This window comes from Lampetra fluviatilis, chromosome 32 (genome assembly GCF_964198595.1).
Source record: "Lampetra fluviatilis chromosome 32, kcLamFluv1.1, whole genome shotgun sequence".
Lineage (NCBI taxonomy): Eukaryota > Metazoa > Chordata > Hyperoartia > Petromyzontiformes > Petromyzontidae > Lampetra > Lampetra fluviatilis.
In genome coordinates, this window is record NC_136306.1 from 3985040 (window position 1) to 3997174 (window position 12135).

General features: G+C 53.3%; 1 protein-coding gene across 3 annotated transcripts in view; it reads left to right on the plus strand.

Annotated features, from left to right (window-relative positions):
* The first annotated feature begins 2325 nt into the window (after window positions 1-2325).
* Window positions 2326-12135, plus strand: part of LOC144943642 (plexin-B1-like) — a 115170-nt gene continuing 105360 nt past the window's right edge. For all 3 annotated transcript variants that reach the window (XM_078871305.1, XM_078871304.1, XM_078871307.1), the window contains exon 1: window positions 2326-2742. The gene's annotated coding sequence lies outside the window, so the exon portion shown is untranslated. The remainder of the gene's footprint in view (window positions 2743-12135) is intronic.

Sequence of the window (12135 nt, forward strand, 5' to 3'; positions counted from 1 at the left end):
TTGCATGATGTATAGTGTGAGTGTATATTGTGAGAGTGTTGTGTACGAGGCATAGTGCGTGAGTGTTACTATCACATTCATAGAGAGTGAGTAATTTTGTATGTGTGTGTATCGCGTGTAACAGAGTGAGTGAGGCTGCCACTCACTACGCATATGGGAGTGTGAAGGTTCGGTTTCCTGGGATTACTGGCTCCCATAAATGTGTTACGTTGGGTGTGTTAACGCCAACAGCTTACAATCCCATTCCGCTCCGTTCCTCTTCGCGGGGTACCCTCTTACACGCTGCATGTGTTGCCGACAATGTGCCTCCGTGCTGTTACTGATTGTGGCAGCAGTCAACCTCGACTCACGCTGAGCACCGCGAGACACATCGAGGGGTTGTCTCTGAACTCGCGGTGCCTTTAGTTGGACAGCAAACGAATGCAAGCAGGTTTGGCTTGGAGAAAACAAAACCTGAAATTTAGTGGCACCCACGTGGGTTGTACTATGCAAGGTGTGTGTGTTGTATAGAGAACACCTACTATAACCACTCAGGAATGTTTGTCCTTAGCGCTCGTGACGTCACTCAACATCGACCAGCCCCCCCCTCATTAATATTGAGCGGGTGACGTCACGCAATATGGAGCACTCCCCCCCCCCTCACTAATAATCATGAGCAAGTGACGTCACTCCACATCGAACACAGCCCTCCTCATTAATAATCATGAACATGTTACGTCCTTCACATGGACCCCCCCCCCTCATTAATAATCACAAGCAGGTGACGTCACTCCACATCGAACAGCCCCCCTCATTAATAATCATAAGGTGACGTCCTCCAAATGAGTGACGTCACTCCACATGGGGGGCCGAGGTGCCTCCTTCCTCCCTCCTCGGCGTCAACTGAGGGGCCATCCATAAACGACGTCACGCGATTTCTGACGATTTTTGACCCCCCCCCCCCCCTAGTCACACAGCGTCACAAAAAGTCAGACCCCCCCCTCAAATATGACGTCACAAAGCTCTGCCCCCCCAAATAAAACATGCTTCAAATAGCTTTAAACTATTGACATTGTCATTGTAGTGCATATTTAATGTGACGCTGCACTCTGATGTTGTAGGAGAAAACATTTATTAAAAAGTCTTTAATTAAGTAGAACGTGTTGTCTATATTTATTTAAAGTTGCGCATTTTGATGCGACGTCTCATTTCTCAAACCCCCCCCTCGTCACACATCGTCACAAATGTCTGACCCCCCCCCCTAAGTGCGTGACGTCATTTATGGACGGCCCCTTACAAACCTTACTACAAAGGCAGAACCCTCACGTCACGCGATCTCCGTAACGCTGTTGAGACATCGAAGTAAAAAGGACGTCGTGATGAACAAGGGATTATAACCTTGAAATGAACTAAGTCTGTGTCACCGCGCCCTTACAAATTGCACACGAATTGATGCAATGGATATCACGTGGCGGTCTGATTAAGATTTACTGCAATACACCCGTCCTTGGACGGGCTAAAGGCTAGTGGGCTATATTATGCAAATTGTATGGGTTTTATGTATAGAGTTAGCGAGTTGTATTATGTAAGGTGTGTATGTTGAACTTCTTTCGCACCGTACGTAGCCAACCATGCTAATCAGAGGTGTACGTGTTGAGTAGAGTGAGTTGTATTAGGGGCCGTCCATAAATGACGTCACGCACCTGGGGGGGGGGTCAGACATTTATGACGATGTGTGACGAGGGGGGGGGTGAGAAATGTGACGTCACATCAAAATGCGCAACTTTAATTTAATATAGACAACACGTTCTACTTAATTAAATAGACTTTTTAATAAATGTTTTCTTCTACAACATCAGAGTGCAGCGCCATATTAAATACGCACTACAATGACAATAGTTAAAAGCGATTTGAAGTATTTTTTTATATTTTGGGGGGGGGGGGGGCAGAGCTTTTTGACGTCATATTTGAGGGGGGGGTCTGACTTTTTGTGACGCCGTGTGACGAAGGGGGGGGGGGGATCAAAAATCGTCAAAAATCGCGTGACGTCATTTATGGACGTGCCCCTAATCGGATGTGTCCGTGTTGAGTAGAGTGAGCGAGTTGTTTCATGAAAGTTGTGTGCTGTGAGTAAGTTGTATTACATTATCCAAGGTGCATGTGAAGTATCGTGGAGAGAGAGAGAGAGACGGGGTGGGGGGGAGGGCCCTTCCCTTGGCCTGGCCAGCCGTCATCACGGCCTCACAAAGCGGGGCACGTCCTCGTCACCACCCCCCCCCCACTCTGCTCCTCCCTCTCTCCTCCCTCTCCTCCCCCTCTCTCACTCACGCCTCCTCCTCCTCCTCCACCACCGCCACTCACTCCGGCACGCGCTCGCTCGCTCGCTCGCACGACGCCCGCGCCGCGTGCGACAGCAAGAGCCTCGGGAGTTTGTTGTTTTGTTGTTTAAACCAAGAACCGAAGGAGACTCCCGGAGCTGTCGGTCCCCACTAACCGCGGGGAGGAACAACAGGGACGCGGACCCCCACACCAACCCGCGTCTTCTCGTGGCCAGTGCCCGGCCAGGATCACCGAAGCCTCCCCTGGACCCCCCCCCCTCCACTCCACTCCCCAACTCGTACCCGCCGTGTCGCCCTGAAGTCCCCTTGGGGGTGGCCGAGGGAGAGGTACCGGCGGACGGCTCCGTCTCCCACACCCCCCCAGGGGCTTGAGGCGACTTCGGAGCAGGGAGGGACCCAGAGCGGGGGCCGTGTGCCCGAGCAGGTGAGCGTCGTGCCCCTTACCCCACACCCCCGGCCATGCCCTTGCTGTCACCTGGGCGTTGTTCCTGCCCTCACCTGGGCCACTGCCCTTTCCCTCCTCACCGAGGCCATGTGTAATCCCCCCCCTACCTGTTCTTCCTCGTCGGTCTTGTCCTCACCTGGGCATTCATTGCTCGTGTCCTTACCTGAGTCGTGACCCCCCCCCCGATCACCACCACTTCCTCACCGCACGTGGTTGGGACCTGGCCGCCTTCCGCATCACCTGAACCCGACTCGCACCTCGACTATGATCTGCTTGACCTCACACCTCACACCTGGGCGTTGGCCCTGGCCACAGGTTTACTCAGAACCGGGGGGGCCCCTGCCATTACCGGAGTTGTTAGTGGGTCAGGCCACCACCATCACGCATCTGTGAAAAGGAGCTTCATAGCTCATCAGATTCCTCCAGGAGTAATACATATTGTGATGTGGCTGGGACGGCTGCGGCGCGCCTTGGAGGCTGTGTTGCGTCGTTGAGCCGCGTTCGGTAGTTGAGCTGAATGGGCTGTCGTGGACGGAGTTGGCCGCGTGTTGTTGTTATTTACCCCCATTGTTAACCAACAGAGATGCCTGCCGCGTGTAAGCACCGACCTTGAGAAAGAGCACGTCGACGTGTGCTTATATCCGAAGTGTGTGTTTTTTTTAAATCGGACGTCGCCTTTTGTCTACACCGCCCCCCTCCCCCCCAACAAATGAAAAACATAATCTCTGTTGCTTATATATTATAATTGTGCTTTGTGTTCTTATAACCGAACTGTGCTTTGTATGAGAAGACGGCCCATCGCCCATCCTCCACCGTGGTAGAACGTGATGGTCTGGGGTTGCTTATATCGAAAGAAAAAAAACCCCATGCCGCTTACGTGTGCTTATATCCAACTTGTACAGTGCCATTCTCTCCTCACCTAAACCCCACCCACCCCCACCACACCCCGTCCCGTGATGTGTGATGCACCTTTCCGAAGGCAGGTGACGTGACATCATCGTGAACTCTGGCATAGCTGACAACGTGAGATAAAAGCCCCCTGCTGCTGCCGCCGTTAACATTAACACCGTGCACCGCCTTCACTGCTGGTGGTGCGGATGGTGATGGCCTTAATGGAAACGTCGAGCCAACGTTGGGCTCAACGTTGGTCCGCGGGTTCCAACCACGTGCTCACGTTGGGCCCAACGTTATCTTGTTTACGAGTGCGTGTCTTATCACCCCAGTAAACGTGGAACGTCGAGCCAACCCTCGGCCAACGTTGGTTCGCGGCTTCCAACCACGTGCCAATGTTGGTCTAACGTTGCATACCACCCGGGTGTGTGTGTGTATGCCCTGTGCGTGCGGTTATTAGCGTGATGCTTTCTCTGCACCGCTGTAGCTTGTGGTTTGCACGCAGCTCGGCTGTCTGTAGATTTAATAAGGCTCGGCTGCCAGGCTATGAAGTATGACTTTGGAGTCGATAACTCAATAATGTTCTAAAGCCCCGCTGGCTGAACCCTCTTCCCTGGGGAAACCATGAATGTGTTTGATTATATTAAACCTGACGTGGGAGCTTGATGGCGTAGACATTTTATTATTATTAATAGTAATAGTAAAAAATTAAAATTGAAACGCCCGTGAGTCCAGGTCATTTATTTTGCTGCCGTCTTGAAGTTCAGTGAGAAGCAAAGCATTGATTTAATGGACGCGCCATCTCATTACTGCTGTCGCAGCAACGAATGTGGTGGGCAGGTGCAGAATTTGGCACCACCTTGCCTCAGAGTGTCTCCATTGCACTGGTGGTGGCTGCTAAGGCCGAACAGAGGCTGTTGGTGTGGCCTGAAAGATGAGATCGTAATCGCTGGTGCTGTCTGAATGGTGTGGCCTGGTTATGGATGCTCATTGTTAGTGTGGTCCAGTGGTGGCATGGTTGTGGCCTCCAGTGGCTGGTGGTAGCTGACTGGTGTGGTCTAGTAGTGTGGTGGAAGTTGCAAAGGTCTGGCAATGGCCATTGTGGCTTTGTTGTGGGCTGGGTATAGCTGGGGTGGTGAGGTTGTGGTCTGGGAGTGGCCTGTATTGTCGGCTTGTGACCTGGCATGGCCTGCAAGTGACAATGTTACTTAATGTCCTGGGGATGTTGAAAATGGACTTCCTCGTGAATGATAACTGACAAGCACGTAGTTTGGCGGTGAAAGATACCCATCTGAATGGCTTCCTGGGTGGCGGTTATTGGCCGCTAAATGGAAAGAGGCCCGCATGAATAATGCAGAGCGATGGCTGGAGTGGACCAGGCGCCCCTGGGAGCTCGGCCACGATTTAAGGACGTGGCGATCTTGGTGCTGCTACTGTACCCGCGATTGTGATCGGTGCGAGTGTTTACACAGACGGAGCAACGCTATCCGGAGGTCTCTAAATGCCTTTCCTTTGGGCCTGCGTTTCCTTTTAGCTTAATAATAATAAGATATATTTTTATTGCCATTGTTATTGTTTTTACTGCCGAGGATGTGATGGTTGGCGGACTTGTCGCCGATGCGGCTTGCAAGGCTTCCATGATAAGGCCACAGCAGAGCTGTCAACGGTCACGTCACCCAAGTGATAACAGATTAAATAAGAATGATCCCCAGCTAAATTACACAAGGAATGTTGAGATTAATCCTCGTCTTGTGTGTTGTCTGAGCTGGGGTGCCACCGTGCCAAGCTTGGAGGATTCACCCTTGGGCCAAACTTCCTCAAGGCAATGTAACTTGTATTTAGTAAGCGTCTAAATGCCAGGGCATCTCGAGACCACAGACAATGGTATGTCTATTTCTTTTATGGAGAGTAATGCCGTCAGTCATAGTTAGAGAAAAAGAAGGTCTTGAACCGGGGCAAGGAGTCAACAGCACAGACGGATGGGGTAAGGAAGTTCCTAACTATGGAACTCCAGTGAGCAGAGACGGCTGCAAGCGAGCCTACTCACCGTGCTGCGGGCAGAGCTGACTGCCAGCCGGGTCTGTCCGGCTCGGTGACTCGGAAAACATTTCCACACCTGCCAACACCACATCAACCGTGTCTTCTCGCCATGGCTGTGGCAATATAGGCCAAATGCCACCTTACAGCAGTCGTCAAACTATCGGGAAATGAATCCCTGGCTGCAGCGGGGGACACCTGCAGAAACGGAAGTTGGGCGAGGAGAGCAGGGTGCGTGGTGTGTGCGCGTTTTGCCTGCAACCCCGGCGAGCACGTGTCGCGGTCAGCGATGCCGCTCGTCTCCCGCAATGAAACATGACATTCCTGCTCGCAGCCCGTGGCAGGGAACACACATTCCTCGGTCTCCGGCAAACGGAGCGCGGAATGCTGCTGCAGCAGTAGCAGCAGCAGCAAGGTGCATGAAACAGCACGGACAGGAATGCGTGGTGTGTCCGAGTTGTCCCCTGGCCTTAGAGCGCGGCAGTCGAGTTCACCTTGCAACGTGCAAAACAATTGGAGTATATTTACGATGGGGGCGAGGAGTAAGAAAAGAACAAGAGGCGGGTGTTCACCCTAACGCACTTATATCTGCGTTAGCACAACCACATTAACCCACGTTGTATTGCCATTAAGTCACATTTACAAGTGTCTCGCGGTGTGTCCACGTAGTCAAAAAACCTGTAAATTATGAGAAAATCCCCCGGCATAACAAGGAAGAGTCGCAGGCCGGAAAGACCATAAAACCCGTAACTCGATGTTGTCTTTGACGAGTTGTCGCCACGCGGTTCTCGGCACATCACGTGTCCTGTTGCAGCGTGGTGAGATGGGTATCGGGGAGGACTTGGTTCGCTTCACAAATGCCGAAGGGCAGTCGCTGTGTGGACACTGTACAGTGCGTTGCCGTACGTGCTCGGAGTGCTGGCGGGTTGTTCCGTTCGCATGGAGGGTTGTTTGTCAGCGGGCTTTCTCAACTCCACTGCAAGTCAAAATGTCACGGTGACATCCCCGCTCATGAACCCTTTTACCGGGCTTGTGTTCACTCTCCTCTTTTTAAGGCTCTGGGCCAGTGGTGGAAATTCCACATTCCTATGGCAGGGATGAGCATGTTCATAGGACGACTACCACTGCCCGGAAAATATGGAACGTTCGGCTAACGTTGGGCCCAATGTTCTCCAAAATCGTGTCAACATTGGCCCAAAGTTTGATATGTTTACTGGGCGTTGACCCTGCAAGTCCTGATGGGCTGTTGGCCCGAGTCAACTCCCCAAACAGGACGTGAACCTTGCAACCTTGCAGCCTGTTTAGCTGCTCGCGCTACCGCTGCTGAGTCACCTCGCCATATCACGAGTCAATTACTTTACGCGTACCAAACTGTACGCATACCAAGGATTTTCAGCTGGCAGCCTGCACACTAGACTTGGCCCCGCAAATTCTGTGCTGTAACCCGCTCGGAGACATTGCTTGCCAAGAGACACATAGGTACAGATGAGTGTGGTTATTTGTATGTGCGCACATTGAACTTCTTTCGCACCGTACGTAGCCAGCCGTGCTTGTCGAAGGTGCGGGGGAAGGACAACAAACTAAATGCCAATAATGAGTTTTAAAGAAATTAGTTTTCAATCTGGATTTAAAGTGCATAGATCCAGTGGATACCTAATACAATCTATTGTGCTTGTTTAGCCATGAAGCCTGGCCAAGTCTCGTGACTCCCTTTCAGGAGGGTCCTGCCTAGTTTTCACAGTTGGGGGGGGGGGGGTCGATGATTGCTGCTGTGTGTAACCCCTATTGGTAATCTGCGGTGTCATTTAGAAAATGTGAATTTTTACCTGGACGCCGGAACACAGCGGGCTACTCTTGGCGAGTTAAGTCACGGGGTCTTTAACGACCAATGTGAAGCAGATAGGCGCCTAGTATTCTTACCGTTCATACAGCCGCAGCATTATCCAGGGCAGCCGCTGGATTCGAATCCTGAACCTCTTGTCACAAACGACGAACATCCTACTACGTGGCCGCGTCACCACCGAAAGAGGTAAACGTGACGGTAGTAAGAGAGCCGTGTAGGAGAGATACAAAGTGTCGAGTTGGAAGTGACGCCAACAGGAGCGCCGGAGAGAGAGAGAGAGCTTGGAGACGAGATGTGCGGATTCGTGGTGACATGCGCAGACGTTGTGTGAAGTTGCGGCACCCTGTGGCATCGTGACATGGGAAATCACTCGAGCCGCCAGCGCGCGCTAATTCCATCATGTGGTGGCCTGTCCGAAAAACATCCCTTCAAGGGTTTCGTGACTGCAGGGATTCATCTTCTTGGTTCTTTCGATAAAGTCACGTAGAATGGAAATAATAAAATAATAAAAATAAAACATAAAATAATTCTCACGACGGCTGCTTGCGTTGTGACCGAAACGTCGTGAGAATTATTTTATGTTTTGTTTTTATTATTTTATTATTTCCATTCTATGTGACTTTACCGAAAGAACCAAGAAGATGAATCCCTTCAAGGGGCTTGATGTGGACGATTCGAAGAGAATCGATTCTCGCGCTCGCGGTTCGATGACGGGATCGATTTTTATTTGCGCTCTTCGCTCCGCGCCCGCTTCTCGCCCGGAGCAGCGGCGTTGGAGGCTGAATCGTGTGGGGTGGCTCGGCACGGCCAGCCAGTGGTGGAGACGAACGCTGCCCGTCGTCGGTTTGATCGCGGGAGACGCTGCATATGAACACGTGTATTTTTGGCTCGGGCTCACGGTGAATATTGCCGCCACGATGGAGCGCGAGGGGCCGCTTGCCGGAGACGGCCGTGCGGTCAGTTCTCGCGCTCGGGCCCCCGCCGCTCGGCGCACATTTGACGAGAAGCGGTCGCGATCTCAGGAAGGCGCTTGCACTCAACGCGTGGGAACGGCGCGGATCGTCGCTTCTTAGCCCGTGCCAGTGCACTCTTGCCACCCCCCCCCAGCACCCCAGGATCCCCCCCCACCCACCCCAGTGCTACTTCACACCGGCACTAGCTCACCAGTGCAGTGGGAACTGGCCCTTCCTGGTCGATGAATTGTGAAGCTTTCACTGCCTGCCCCCTCCCAAGCCTTAAACCATAATCTACAATTATCCCATTCACTGTGGCCAAGACAAAACATTCTGTGCTTGGGCTGCATAGAAGTAATCGTACACTGAGCTCTTCTCCTTCCTCCACCCATGCCACCCCCTTTGAAGGGAGAGGCGATTGTTTCCCACAACTTTTAAATGCTACCGTTAAGTTAAAAAGGTCAGAGACGTCCTGCTCCACCAAATTGCCATTGATGCATCGGTGCTCATCTCCTGTTATTTACAGAACTTTCAGAGCCAGTGACTGGAAATTCTACATTCCCATGGCGGGTATCTCCGGAGGACTACCGCTGTTTGACTTGCCCCGCAAAGTGGTGCTCCTTTTAGCCACCTCAGAGGAACGATGATGGTTCAAGGCAACCGTCCGCCAAACAGGACTTGAACTCACAACATTCCGCTTCCGAGGCGCTCGCTCTGTCGCCCAGCCACCGGGCCCGGTAGTTAAGTAACGTGGTGTCACGTGACTTTGGGACGATTGGTTTTAGGTCATTGTCACATATTTGTCTTGGCCAGAGAACGTTGGGATTGAATGGCTCAGATTTAACCGGTAACTGGGTGGTTGCTACATTGGCCACTTTAGTCATTTAGTTGCTGGCGCTATATTTGACGCACAGTATCCGTTTCAGGATTACCACACAGTGGCCTGCGCTTGTGAACCGTTGTGAATGATGTCACATTTTCATTCACGTCACACTCTGCGATGCAAGGCGGCACGGTTTGGCGATACGTTATTACCGCCAAGAAATTATTCGGGTGGCTGGGCGAATCTAAAAGTGAACTGAATAAATAAATAAGCAGACAATCCTTCCCCTTCACGTACAATACATCTCTCTACGTAATTGAAAACAAATTCTCGTACAACCCATCAGGCCCACGGCCTTCTGGGAGTGCATAGTTTCAGCGGGATTGTTTCAAGACAAGCAAAACTCTGGGCTGGTTTTGACATAGTGTCTCATCAGCAGAGTCTGTTTCTCAAATCAATTTCCGCCGATGAGGACTCTTCTCTCTTCAACCGCCAACTGGCGCTCCGCGGATGGCTCGCATTGTCGCCATGTCATCAAGCGCGATGCCTTTGTTGGGTTGAAAGAGGAGGCGTCGGCGCGTGTCCGGCAGGTACGGCTGGCGTCACGGTGGCAGCCAGAGCCGTGCGGTGCTCTCACCTTGCCCCCCCCACCCCCACTTGCTCCGCATTATCTCCCGGTGCACTTGGCGGCTGGCAGATGTTACCGGAGATTGCGCCGTTTTCGGATTGCAACCCGACACTGTTTTGTGCTGCCGAGCGGTTGCTGTTGCATGGGCGCGATCCGATAAATGCCCTCTCGGACTGCTGCCCATCACGGCAGCCGTGATGAAAACTGCCGCTCCCTTCTCGCGTGGCTCGTTCCGCCGCTAATGCATTTTAGCGGAGCGAGCGGGCGCGCATTACCGGGTGACACCAGAGTGCAGGCAATTAAATTTAAACGTCCGTCGTAAATGGGGAAAACATCGTCACGTCTGTTCGTAACGGGCCTCGTTGGCCGCTTAATGTGGCCTGGTTCTCGAGTGTAATTAGGGGCCCGCCTCTCCGGGGACGTGCTAATCGGTGAGGCTGCCGCTGCGCGCCGGGCACCAGCGCACACCGGGCCAAGCGGCCACCGTGGCCACCGGTGACGCCGTTTCCTCGGCATCCCTCGTTTGGCCAAGGAACGCCGCGTGGGGAAGGACGACGCCGTCCTTGTGTTTGGGGAATTTCTCGCATATTTGCCTTCGCTGCTGCCGATCCGCGCTGTCAGCTGCTCGAGCGATCATCGCTGACCCCCCTCCCTCTCTCCCTCCCTCGCTTCCCTCTCCACGCCCTCCCCTTGTGGGAATTCGGCCCATCGCAGGCATGGCAGCATTCCCTTAATTACAGGAATGACACGTCCTATAGATCACCTCGATTTTTGTTGGCAGCGGAGTTTTAGTGAGCCCGGCACGGAAACAGAGGTTGTCAGCTGTTCCATCAAGCCTCGTGCCTCCTCTTTATTTAATGAGTAACTCTTTCTCTTGTGATTTGTTGTGGGGGGGGGGGGTCGGGGTTCTGATGGGGGCGGGGGGATGGGAATTGATGTTGGGTGGTTTCCCCGGCAGTGGTGGGGGAGGGGCTGAATGCGCGGGGCGCTGGGCCCTGCGTGAGACGGGTGGCCGGGCTGAGCTGGCACCCATGCCGTCACCCGGACAACTAATCGCCAAAAATAGGCTTTGTGGTGATTGCCTCGCCCTGCCACCGCCGCCGACGCCACCGTTCCACTGAGTCACCTTTCATGCAGAAGTGTATTTATTCCGTGGGATGACCTCATGCTTGTGGCTCGCCGGAGAGATGGTGGCGGGTGAGGTAGGTCGTTGTTGATCCCGGTGCTCCACGCGCCAGTCACGACCTTGCTTCTCGCCGCCCACCAATAATTCAATTGAAAAAATTCTATCGCGTTTTCTTGCGGAATTTGCAGAGAAATGTTGACTCCGCTCGGCGCGGCGCGTTGGCGGCGCGAATGAAGCCTGGCCCCGCTCGCTTGCGTGCTCGCCGGGGCGTCCCGCGCTCGTCGCACTCTCGTCCGGTCTCATCGATCGGCGGTTACCCTTGGAGGTCGCGGTGCAGCGGAGCAGCGGAGCAAGGCCGGGGAGGCCACGATCGCTTGTCACATCACTGTTGCGCGCGCGCGATCAGCTCTGTCTCTCCATAGATCGATGCATAAATCGCCCTCATTCTCTCATCCGTGACCCCTGCGCCTTCCTCCTGCTGCTGCTCCTGCAGCGGACGCGATAATGTGGATGTTGCTGACACGCATCCGGGCTGTAACGCGATCCCAGCCGGTGCTCCCGGGACGCTATGATTGGATTTTAATTGGAATCTTTTTTTGTCAATGGAAACCGTCGGGGCGTCTGCGTGCGTTTCTTTTTGCCGCTCAGAATTTTTTTTTGTACTTTGCACTGTAACTTGCCGAGGTGCCCGTCCACCCCCCGTCCCCCCAAGCCACTACACCCCCACCCACCCTCCCAGCACGGGACACAATCAACACTCTCCGCATTCCACAGACATCACCAGCCACCCAGCACCGGCACTCAGCAGCGGAGCGCGGTTGCTGCCGCTCCACGTTCATGACCCATTACCAAATGCGCAGCATCGGCAACAAACACAAAACTGGCAGATGCACAGTTGCATAACGCGACGCGAGTCATAACGGGAATGCCGAAAGCGACACCAACCACCCTGGCGGACTGTCCTGGCGAACATTCTACCACCAGAAATCCGCTGAGACGTACAAATCTGCAAGGGAGTTTGCACGTTCTCCTGCCAACGACAACCCACCCACCTGCCCATCATCAACGAAG